This window comes from Rhineura floridana, chromosome 22 (assembly GCF_030035675.1).
Source record: "Rhineura floridana isolate rRhiFlo1 chromosome 22, rRhiFlo1.hap2, whole genome shotgun sequence".
NCBI lineage: Eukaryota > Metazoa > Chordata > Lepidosauria > Squamata > Rhineuridae > Rhineura > Rhineura floridana.
Genome location: NC_084501.1, coordinates 13337890 through 13350192, shown reverse-complemented (window position 1 = coordinate 13350192; position 12303 = coordinate 13337890). Strand labels below are relative to the sequence as shown.

At 42.7% G+C, this 12303-nt stretch overlaps 1 protein-coding gene across 7 annotated transcripts in view; it reads right to left on the bottom strand.

Annotated features, from left to right (window-relative positions):
• POGZ (pogo transposable element derived with ZNF domain) overlaps positions 1–12303 on the bottom strand; it is a 131438-nt gene that overhangs the window by 46056 nt on the left and 73079 nt on the right. The window contains exon 1 of one of the 7 annotated variants that reach the window (XM_061605846.1): positions 3362–3631. The exons of the other annotated variants lie outside the window; for them this stretch is intronic. The gene's annotated coding sequence lies outside the window, so the exon portion shown is untranslated. Of the gene's footprint in view, positions 1–3361; positions 3632–12303 lie in introns of those variants that run through there. 7 annotated transcript variants of the gene reach the window in all.

The window sequence follows — 12303 nt, the reverse complement described above, 5'->3', positions numbered from 1 at the left end:
CTACACTGAGGGGAGAGTCACGCTATTTCCCATGTAAGCAGGGTTGCCAACTTCTGAACGAGCCCTTGAATCTGTGCTCTCAGTTAGCAGTTTGAGCCACAGAAGGCAAAAAGTATGATAACACTCATCTTGGGGAGTTTTCTATTCAGGGAGTGCTTTGTTTATTAGTTTTTAATGCAAGGGAGCATTCAGAAACACAGCTTTGAATAGACCAAGAAGGACTCTGCGGAACATGCAGATCACCATTTAATCTCTTACAGTGTTCATGCAGCAACAAGTGCCGGAGGAAGGGTGGGATATGGCAATAAAAATATACTCTATTTAGCAGACTACCGAGGTGGGGGTTTAAAGAACAGAAAGGTAAGAGCATTGGGAGATTAGGTCTTAAATTTTTGCAGTTCTTTCAAATATGCCAAACTACTCTGTTTTCTTACACATCTGGGTGGCTACATCGCTGGGATTTTTTTCCAGTGCTTGTCACTAACAAAGGATGCCAAAATCCTGCATTTCTAAGGCTTGCAGCCCTGAACTTGCTTATTAGGGAGTAAATCCCATTGAATACACTGGGATTTTTTTCAAAATAAAACTTGCTTAGGAGTGTGCTGTAATATATCAGTACCTTTGAATATATACGTATCTGGGTATGTGTATCTTCTTTCCACAGTAGGATTTATGTGTCACAATCAAGGTAAATTCTGACCTTTCACGTTTTACAAAATCCTTATTCAGTAGGTGATTCCATTTAGGAATTTGCATAAAGTCCAGGTATAGACGTGGCAATTGGTAGTGTGATCTGTGAGCCTAAATCATCTGCCATGAATTCAGTGGGTATCCTTAAACCAACAGGTATGTCACAGTGCCCACCTGTAACATGACGTTAAGAAGGATGGGCTAGCTTAACCAGGTTGTTATGACCTTGGGCAAGTCACTGTGTCTCAGCCTAATCTACATCACAGATTGTTGCGAGGATAAAATGAAAAGGGAGAACCACATACACCACTTTGGGCTCCTTAATAAAAAGGTGGGATATACACCTTTAACAAACTGCAGGTTATCCCACAGATGACTAAACAAACCAGGCCTTGATTCTCCTAAGTTTGATTTGTTCTCTGGCTGCTTTTGCCTAGTGCCTTTGTAGTTTAGTGAGCATCTGGGGATGGGTGGACAAGCAAATCACAGTGAAGAAAGGCTGCTGGGTCACACATAATGCCGAGCCATCGTTAAAACAAACCATGGTTCACAAGCCACCAAGAAACCATCATTTCAGATCATGGTTTGTTGGCAGTAATCAAACCATAGTTAAGCCACTGGACAGGGCTCACACACAACACTGATCCATGGTTTAATAACCAACAGTTTAAGAATATAAGAAAAGCCCTGCTGGATCAGTCCAAAGGCCCATCTAGTCCAACATCTCACAGTGGCCAACCAGATACCTATGAGGAGCCAACAAGCAAGACCTGAGCGCAATAGCACACTCAGTCCATTTGTGTTTCCCAGCAACTGATATTCAGCAGCACACTGACTCTGACAGTGGAGAGAGAACATACCCTTATCCCCCATGATCCTCCAGTTTATTAAACCAGGCCAACGTATACAAATATGACATATCACTGAGACAATAAAGGTGTATCAACTGTGTACACGTGAGCCTCCTTGCTGCATGGATGCCATGAGACCATGACCGTCTGCAGCTTTGCCACCCACATCACATGAACGATTGTTACGCTCCAGTCCAGAGAGATGAATTCACGGGAATCACGGATGCAGTTCATAGCGCAACAACTGTCCATGCAATTCCTACATGGAACAGACTACTGCAGGGAACGAAACAGCCCTCAGTATGAATTAGTATGGAAAGGGTGATATTTTCCCCCAACTCACACAACGCCACCTATTTCTGTATGGCATGGAAACCCCAAGTTAGCAATGACAACGTGGAAGAAAACAAGCCTTCATTCTGTGTTTGGGGCTGCAACAAAGCCAGAGACACTCTTTATTCAAGCAACTGCATAGGAAGATCTGCGAACATGGAATTCTATTTAATGCAGAATGAAAGGAGCAGTGTTGCTTTGAGGCCGTTGATACGACAACTAAGTCAGGTCATTGAATGAAGATCCCTGATGACAGGGAAAATGGAAGGGGGCGCAGGCCAGCATACTAAAGAGGGGGCCTTTCCTGGACAAGACCAGCATGTTCCTATTATCCATTATAAACATGTCATGTGTACATGCGAGAGACAGAGAGAGGCAGGGAAAGTGACTTCTGAAGTGAACCATCTTTTTTTTTGGCCCTCAAAGTGAGAATTCAAGACCACAGCACTCCCCCCTAAATAAAACAATATTCCTCACAATATTAAAATTGCACCTATATATATATATATATATATATATATATATATATAATAAGCAAATACTTCATGTTTTAGTACTGGGGGAGGGAGAAAAGAAAGGGGGGGAAATCCCTTTGCCCAACATGGCCGCCCACCCAGAACTGAGTTGCAGCTCATGAAAAGGGGGTGCGCTTTAGGGAAGACATTATGATACTTAAACATATGCGGACGACGAATCCAGAGGTTTCTTCTACTTTTATTTTTTTCATTTGTGTGTATTTGGAGAACCGCTTTTTCCTCATTCCTTACAATAAGATTTGGGGCGGGTGTGTGTGCGGATAGAAATGGGTTATGTTTGAGAGAAGGGGGGAGAAAGAGGCTCGCAGAGTGGGCGGAGGGAGATGTATCGGCCTCGGACTTTTTCCCCCTCTCGTCCTGCCCCTCAAGAAGAGGAGGAAGAAAACCTGATATCACTCCGCGCACTTCTCTCACAGAAAAGAGAGGGAGGAGTAACAAGGCCCCAAAAGCGCGAGCAAGGTATGCCGCCGCCTAGCGGGAGGGAGAAGAGAAGCTCCGCCCTTTCCTCCTCCCTCTCAGGAGTCCCCCAATCGGCGGCTTCCCTTCGCACCTCGCGCCGCTCTCCTCCTCCGCCTCCCCCCCTCCCTCCGGAACGTCTCGCGCTCGCTTTGTGTATGGCGCGCGCGCTCGCTCCCTCGCTCTCGTTGACCCCCCCTTTTTTCTCTCTCTACTCGGCTGAGGGAAAGAGATGGGGGGAGGGAAGAAAAAGGAAAAAAAGACCCGGGCGGTTCGAACCGGTTCCCAACGGTCTCCAACCGCCACCTGCGTTCTGGTGGCCGGCACGCGCAACGCCGCCACCGCGCACGCGCGCTCCCCACCGCGTACACACACACACATTCTCTTGTCTTGCGTTGCCTCTCCTCTTCCCCTCCCCCCCTTATAGCCCCAACCAGGTTGACTTCTGCTGCGTCCGCTTCTCCCCTACATAACGGAATGGCGCCACCCGCTCACCTTCCAGTCTCTCCGTTGCCGCCGCCGTTGCTACCTTCGCCGCCGCCGCCTCCTCACCCTCCGAGGCTTGGCTCGTACACACTCTTAAAGTGACACACACCCGCACGCACCCTCCAGCGCCTCGCAGCAAGGCGACGTGAGCGGGAGGGGAGAGCGGCTTGCATGAGCTTCCACCCCCCTCCTTCAATCGCTCCTCACAAGATTTATTTTTTTTAAAAAAAAATGGTTGCGGGTTGATACACACAGAAGCAACAACACACACAAAAAAGGGTCCTGGCAGGCGGAGGGATACGATGACGTCATTTCCTCCGTCCAAAAAGACTGCCTCCTGATTGGCTGGAGGGAGTGACGTCACTGGCAGACTGGCACACCCTAACCCAACCTGGTGAAGTTTGTCTGAGGCATAAATTATTTTGGGTGCTTTTTTTTTTTTTAACCCCCTTCTTTGGTTCCAACGTTGGGGAGGGGTCTTTTTTTTTTTAACCTCACAACTTGGATTTTGAGATTTTCCATTCACATAGAAATCTAGGAACAACAGGTGGTAGTGGGGAAATGGGTTAAAAGGTTGGCCATGCCCAGTCAGGCTGACATTGTGTTAGCGCATCAGATTAAACATTAAGCTACTGCAGTTATTTTCAAATATGTTACTAACTTTTAATATTTTTTTGTATTTCCAGCAGATGGAGAAGTTCTGGAGACTTGATACACCTACACTGTTGGGAACTCCATGGCATTCAAATAGATGGAAACACGGAAGGCCGCTCCATCTCCAAACATCAAATGAGCCAATGTTAAGAAGCAGATAGTCGTCATCAGAAATAATCCTACCATTGAGATTTTGCAGACTGAAGTTTTAAATATTTTAAAAAACATTTCAGCTTGTAAACCCTTTGAGGTTACACTGCACTGAGGACTCTATGATTTTAAATCATATTGTGGGCGGTCTTACTTTTTCCACTAGATGATCCATTGTCTAGCTGAACATTCATATACTTAATAAGTTGATAGATTTCTGTCCTGCCTTTGCACTCAGTGTGAACCTATGGGAGAGCTCACAACCTTTCAAACAGGGTCACCATGAAAATTACAAATCACAACATAATCATTCTGGTTGAAACCAAAATCCAAACAACCCCCATGGAACAGCCAAAAACAATAATTCAATGCCCAAATGGTGTGGTGAAGATAAAAGCATGGTTTTCAAAGAGAACATCGTACAAACAGAATGCAACCAGGCGAAAAGCCTGCTCTATCACATCAACCAAGAAAGGCTGATGTTAACATTGGACTTAATGATGAAAGATTATGTGGGTTTATGGAGGAAAACCCACCTCAAAATTTAGTTAACTTCATTATTTGGATTTCCTCAAAGCTTTAACACCAACAGAAAATGTAGTGGTTAAGGTGTTGGACTACGACCTGGGAGACCAGGGTTCGAATCCCCACACAGCCATGAAGCTGACTGGGTGACCTTGGGCCAGTCACTGCCTCTCAGCCTCATGAAAACCCTATTCATAGGGTCGCCATAAGTCGGAATCGACTTGAAGGCAGTACATTTACAATTAGCCTTCAGCCTTTTCAGGCCCAGGATCCAGTTTTAACCCAAACATGCATTTGAGTACCCAGTTTCTTAATTTTTGAAATATATATCTGTATGGTGGCATTCCTGCTGTTGCAACCCACCTTGGATCAGGTTGCGACCTGGAAGTGGGTCTCAGCCCATCAGTTGAAGACCAATGGCCTTAAGACACTTCCCAGTAACTACTTGGGCAGAAAATCAAAATGATATCCTCCACCATGGTAAGATATATAATAAAGGAAACAGTTGACCATTGGATGATTTTTACCAGTATCCTGGAATCTGCCTCCTGAGGAGGGGGGGGGGCGCCACCTAACTATGCTTAATGATAGGATTTGACAGTGGAAGTTGAAATGAGTAACATCCTTTGGCTATAGTTTGTGCCTTCTGGGATTTTTCCTCTGAATTATGCCTACAATTTTCAGCGTCTTGTTGACAAGATGCTGAACACAACTGTTCCCACTGTATACGGTGAGAAGCGCCCCGAGGCTCCATCCTACTGTACGAAGCATTTTCACACCAAAGGCCTTTTGCTAATCGTTAATTAAAGCTGGAGATGTAGGTGGCAATGTGTGCTGGATTAACACCCGTTTCTCATAATGACTGAATGGTCTCTAGTGCAGTATTATATGAAATTGTCTGCTACAACAGATTCTATTTGTTGGATTATGAATCAAGGCGGGCCTACTAATTTCTGTAACTCTGGGTACCATAAATGTGTTAAAAGTGTTTTATTATGTTTCACAACTAGCGGGGCAACGCCACAAAGTCAACAAGTGTAAATTCTGGTAGATGCCCCAAGTTTTATTTTAAAAACAACAACTCACCAACATGTTTCAAGCCAAAGTTACATCGTAGCAGCAAATGCTTCTTTGGCTTGCTAGCGAAGTCAATGGATCAGAATCGCAACTCATTTTGACAGAGATGTTGCATTGTAAAGATGTGAATCGCAATCAGAGGCGATGCTAACCAGCAACAGGATTAATACAGTATTTATTGTACGGATTCCAAGATGTATAAACTGTTGTGAAAATGACAAGATGTTATCAACAGCTGTAGGAGAAGCTATAAGCACTAAACAGAATGGGTAAAGATTCTACCCTTAAAAACATCTGTTTAAAAGCCAGTTTCCAACATTCTGTCACACTCTAGTTGACTCACAAAATCCAAGATAGGGCATATAAATGAAGAGGCAGGGCTGTGAAGAAAGGAGGAGTCTTATTTTTAATAACTTGTTAAAAACAGTGTCATACCACCACCCCAATCTACTCCATCAATCAAAATGCCAGCATCATGCTAGTTATGTAATGTATGCGCCCTGCTATACACATAATATTTTTATGTAAAAAACATTTTACCTAACAGGTAGCTAATGAATAATTCAGAGAAAACACAATCATATAACATATTTCAGTTAAAATCATTGTAGCTATACAAAGTCAGAAGCAAAGTATATTATCACAGAGCGTTTTACAATTAATTTGTATTTATTTGCTTAAGTTAATACTGTCCTTCAGTAACAGGACTCTCAGGATGGCATAGAATTTTAAATATTATTCATTAAAAACTAATTGTTTTTTCTAAAATAATGTTTAATTAATTAAAATAAACCATCCTAGCCTGAAGGCTTTGGGTGGTTACAACACCTGTGAAAAAGGCTTTTAATCAATATATTACAGTTAAAATCTTTTGACTACTGAAATGGCTTCCCAAATATGTATGTATGTCATAGTGAATAGTATTATCTAGATTAATAACCCTGTTTCCAAATGCTTCAGGCAAGATAGCAAAATTTATGAGACGGCTATGGGTGATATCCAGCTAAGTTCTTCTTAGAGATAGACCCACTGAATGGACCTAAATTAGTCATGTTTCAATGGGCCTACTCTGAGTAGGACTTACAACCAAAACCAGTGGTTCCCAAACTTCCCCCCCCGGACCCCTTCAAAGGAAGTTTGCAGACCACTGGCAGTCCACGGACAAGAGTTTGGGAACCCCTGACCTAAATTATTACTGTATTAACTGTAATTTGGATTCCTGTGTTGAGCAGGGGGTTGGACTTGATGGTCTTATAGGCTCCTTCCTCTACTATTCTATGATCCTGTGATTTCTGTCCCACCTTTTAGGACAGAAAGGCTGCTTACAACAAAAACTTGAAAAACAAAGCAGTTGGATAAACATAATTAAAACAGCATCAGATAAAATCATATATAGGGGGCCAGCAATAAAATCAACAAACAGCTTGGTGGAATTAATACACACACACACGTGTGTGTATGTGACAGGGCCAAGTGGAGTTATTGGGGGAAGAAACACCTCAAGGTACATTTAAGTTACATATAAATATATAAAATAAAAATGTCAACCATGTTCTATACCCAGAGTGGCTAAACATGACCGCTAAGCAAGGATGAAAAGAGTTGTAGTCCAGCAACATCTAGAGGGACATGGGTTACCCACTCCTAGTCTAGACTCTACAGCACAGACAGGCAACATGCTTGCCTCAAATTGAAATCAATGGGATGTTCACCCAACCATAAAATACACTTCCTAGAAGTAAATTCTGTTTAACATCTGGATATAGCCTAGCTTCTAGATGTGCAGGGTCACGGCCTTAAAGATTCCCAATTATAGATTGCAGACATGACATATAGTGAGAAATGAATGTTACACAGTTCATGCAACTGCCTGCTCATCTTTGGTAAGGTAATCTCTGCTAAAAGTAAAAAATATAATCTGCAGATGTTCTGCAGAAGATGTTTGGGCTTGGTGAACCTTTACAGTGTGTGTGTGTGTGGGGGGGGTAACCTGTGACCCTCTAGATGCTGTTGGGACTGTCTGCCATCATCCTTCACTGTTGGCCATGTTGCTTGAGAATTAGAGGACTTGGAGTCAAGCAACATCTGGTGGGCCAGAGGTGGTCTCCAGAGGAAAAAAAGTTGCAAAATGAATTAGCACAAGGAGACTCATACCATTTGACTGTGGAAATTGCTATAGGCATAGCAGAAGGGCTGTTCAGCAACCGCATTAATGCCTAATGCATCCATAATTAATGTTTTTAACCAAATTACATAAAACACAAATCATGTTTTTAGTCAAGTATATGACTAAGGGGAATACACATCTTTCAAGTCAGCCAAAGCAGTAGCTATGAAAAGTAATCACATTCACATAGTCTGGTGGACAATTGATCATGTATGGTTTAATTTTCCAGAAACATTTCAACCAGCCATTTTTGTTTTCTTCCACACTGTTTATGATCAACCCAGTCCACACCCACCTAATATACAATGGGCACAAATTAGTGTACAATTAGGCCCACTCATCCCATTAAAATCAGTCAGAAGGAATGGAAGGTGTCCAAATCTAGGTAGGATTGTGACCAGTGCTATGTACAGGCATACACTTATAATTATGGAAACATAGGGTTGGATCCTTCCAGACTAGGTCGCACTTACGTTCCATCAAAATCAATGCAAAAAGTTAGTCACAGTGAACTCAAACTCCATTAATACAATGTAATGAACTTGGTCTGGATCTAAACCATAGTCTTCAAAATCCCAGCAAGAAACCTGTATTTTAAAATTGATCTAACTGCATTAACTGAATAAATCAATTAATTTAATTGATCAATGGGTTAGATTAATCCAATTAAACTTCTACTGATTGACTAAAAGGTTGTCCAAAATTAATTGGATGATAGAAGGGCAACTCCATTGGCTCTGCTGAGATATTAGCAACTCTCCTTCTAGAACTATATCATTTTTATAAGAATTATAAGAACTGTAGATGGCAAGCATCATTTTAAAAGGTATTCTCTCTTTTCTCTCCCACAGGAGCAAATACCTCTTCCAAAAGCAAACTTGCTTCACAGAACTATACACAGATTTAACAGATTAATCAGTTAAAGCTCATACAATTGATCACCTAAGATTTTGTTTGTCAGGTATCAGCCCTAGTCTTTCTCAGATGTTATTCACAAATATTTGATTATTGTATCAGGCCTTTAAAGGAAAAATAGTTCTTTCCTACCACAACCACACTATCCTGTCCTCACTAGGCTCTTGAGTAAGTAAAACACTTGCAGCAAACAAGAATACTGAAGTGGACAACCCCAAAGCAGAATCTAGGGCCATTCCAGTGTAGAGATGGGTGAGCAATTCGATCCAATTCGCATTTCAAGCCAAATCTGTCAAAGTCACACTTTCCAAAACAACTTGAAAACCCAAATGCAGCCATCCTTCGACAGTCACACATATTAAAAATTTTCAGTGCAGTTCACCAACCAAACAACGTTTACAAAAACACCTCTGTTAAGGAAAAGTGTGCTTAAAAATGAATATATGAATGAAAATAACATATAAAAATGCATTATATGATGAGAAATAGCTTGCAAAAGTGTGTACATTAGTCAAAACTGCCTACAAAACTTTTATTAGGAGAAATTTGCACTAAAACACAGGGGAATTTTCATGAGGATTTCCTTTAAAGTGGAAATTGCTGCAGAAATGTGGAGAACTGAATTTATGATCGGAAAAATGAGAAATTGAGAGAACCAAAATTGACAGATCGTTCCATCCCTAGTCCAAAGTCAGGGTCCAAACAAGCAGAGCCCACAAGAAAGGGGTCAGGCGAGAGGCAAAGTCACAACAGTCCAAGGGACAGGCTCCAAGCTGTCCCTGGGCAAAGCAGGGCAAGTCTGGGATAGTCCACAGCCAGGTCAGGAAGCAACAGGAGATCAGCAAACAGCCAGCCACAGAGCAGGTGCACAGACATTGTTCCAGCAACTCTTCAAGCCTAGCACTGGGGGTTTTGAGCTGGAGCTGCTGGGACCACACCCCAACCCTCAGCTGACCCCTATCAACCACCTTCAGCCAGACCTTTACTCCTAGGGAGACCTTTACTCCTGAGGAAGTCTTGCCAGCAATCAGGCACTTCTGTGGATAGGTCGGGTCTCCAACTGGCGTTTGAGGCAACGACTCTCTCCTGGGTTTGGGACCCGCTCAGCCTCGATGTCAGAGGCCAAGCTTGCCCTAGGGGCAGATGGCACTTCCTCTGCCTCGTCGCAGGACCCTGGCTCCCACCCCCCAGATAGAATCGTAGAATTGGAAGGGGCCTATAAGGCCATCAAGTCCAACCCCCTGCTCAATGCAGGAATCCAAACCAAAGCATTCTCGACAGATGGCTGTCCAGCTGCCTCTTGAAGGCCTCCAGTGTCGGAGAGCCCACTACCTCTCTAGGTCATTGGTTCCGTTGTCGTACCGCCCTGACAGGAAGTTTTTCCTGATGTCCAGTCGAGTGTGACCCAGGGCTGGGTCTAAGGCCAGAGCCCCCTGATCTTCCTCTTAGGATTCCCCCGGCTGGGACCTGACAGATACTGATATGAACAATATGTATGCTTTCTGAAATAGATCAGCAGCTAGTAAAGTCAAAGCATTTATAATGTGTGACACACCCACACCAATCCCCAACCCCATACAACTTTGCAGGCCTTTAAAGTCAATTATCAGATATTTATGATTGTTTAAACTAAAAATGGAAAATATCTTAAAAAATCTCTCAAAAGGGCACTGAGAGCTGCAATGCCAAAAAAGGGCCTCTTATCAGCATTTACCATGACAAACGATATATAAGTTTTTATAAATGGAATGGAAGCTGACAAATTATTCATCTGTCTCTTAAGTGTATAGCTAACTCCCCACTTTCAAAATTTACATAGCAAATGAAAAAGTGCAAAAAAGAATACATTTTTAAAAATTAAAAGGATAACCTTCTTTAAGCACTAAGTGATTCCATTCAGCGGAGGGAATTCATACAGATTAAACTGTATGGTATTAATGCTGCTATGACTGGATGTTGGTAATGGTAATATTAATTTGATATTAACGGTAATACAGATTCAGAGGCAGCTGTAAAAACTCATCATAGAACCGACCGCTTTACAGGCAATCTTTCCAAGTTATTTACGATCATTCCAAAAACCAAAAATTAGTAGCTGAATGCATTATGTCCAGTTTTGACAACATCCGCAGAAAAAGCACACATGAAATGCAAATTCTTTGGGAATTTGGGAATTTCAAGCAAAATCCTCAATAATTTTAGTTGCTCTGAATTAATTCCAACTCTACAATATCCTTTTTGAGGTGTGATGGCCAGACCTCTACACAGTACAAGTGCGGTCGCATGCACCATAGATTTATATACTGTAATGGCATTACTATATCAGCACTTTTATTTTGAATCCCTTTCCAAACAATCCCTAACATGGAATCCACCTTTTTCACACAGCTACCACACACTTTCACTGAGTGATCCACCACGACCCCAAGATCTTTTTCTTGGTCAGTCACCATAAGGGGTGTAGTCGTCCGGGGTCTCAGGGAACAGGGTTTCAGCAGGGTCCCTTCGTCTCCAGCATCCTACGAGCCAATCAGCTTGAAAGAGGAACATGTTGGCCACTGAGAAGAGTCTTCTAACATACTTCCTTGTCCTTTCTTCCTGACTGGAGCCGATCAGAGTGATAGGAGGTGAGTCAGCCACTGAGAAGACTCTTCCCAGTAGCTAACACACTCCCCTTTCATGCTTATTGGCTCCTAGGGACATCTGTTGTTGTTGGAGAAGGCATTGACAAGGACCCCATTCTCAACCCAGCAGCACCAAAAGAAAAACACAAGGATGGAGGGGGGCGTGTGTGTGATTATCATGAAGAGACCCTGCACGTCTGAATTTATCAGTACACTATTGGTCACCATCAGTTCAGACCCCAAAAGCATGTATGTGAAATTAGGATTATTGGAGTCACCATCAAGGTTCACCCCCCCACACTCATGCGTGTCACTTTACACTTGCTTACAATAAATCCCTATTTGCCATTTTAATGCCCATTTGCCCAGTTTTTTGGGGGGGGATCCTTTGGAGCTCCTTGCGATCCTTTATTTCCCCACCCTGGACAGTTTGATGTCATCAGTAAACTTGGCCACCTCACTGCTCACTCCTAACTCAGATTATTTTATGTACAAATTAAAAAGCTCCCCCCTCTCCCGTACAAATACTTTTTTATCATTAGTTTTAATGTTTGGCTGTTTAAATGTGCACGGAGTTGAAGGCAGCCTAAACTGTTAAAATCTTTCCTCTCCCAAGTCAAGTGTGCTTCTGACACAGTAAAATAAATCCCACCTGATAGAAGCAGTAACTGTTGCATGAATGAATCTGTGCGTGTGTATTGCTCTGACATAATACAAATATACTATTTTACAGGTTGCACGCCTCTGCATATCAGTTCCTGGGAATCGCAAGTGGGTACTGTTGCGCTCATCCCATAGAACAGGACGCTGGACCATGATGGGCCTTTGACCTCATCCAG